This window comes from Nanorana parkeri, unplaced genomic scaffold (genome assembly GCF_000935625.1).
Source record: "Nanorana parkeri isolate BGI_ZX_2015 unplaced genomic scaffold, ASM93562v1 scaffold3050, whole genome shotgun sequence".
Lineage (NCBI taxonomy): Eukaryota > Metazoa > Chordata > Amphibia > Anura > Dicroglossidae > Nanorana > Nanorana parkeri.
The window spans coordinates 48,260-48,471 of NW_017309318.1; the positions used below are offsets into that span (position 1 = coordinate 48,260).

Consider the following 212-nt stretch of genomic DNA (forward strand, 5'->3'; position numbering starts at 1 on the left):
CCCCCCCTTTCCTGCCCTGCCGGGCTTGTGCTCGGATCAAGGGTCTGGTAGGACTGTTAGGGGGGACCCCACGTTTTTTCCCCCCATTTTTGGGGGCTGGGGTCCCCCTTTAAAATTCCTACCAGACCTTAAGGGTCTGGTATGGATTTTGGGGGGAACCCCACGCACTTTTTTGTGTTATAAGGAGGGGGGGGGGGTCTTCCTAACATTCC

At 56.6% G+C, this 212-nt stretch overlaps 1 protein-coding gene across 1 annotated transcript in view; it reads left to right on the forward strand.

The window, feature by feature from the left end:
• The window catches only part of LOC108802711 (alcohol dehydrogenase 1-like), a 22,743-nt gene that overhangs the window by 21,742 nt on the left and 789 nt on the right, over window positions 1–212 (forward strand). The gene's annotated exons all lie outside the window — the stretch shown is intronic.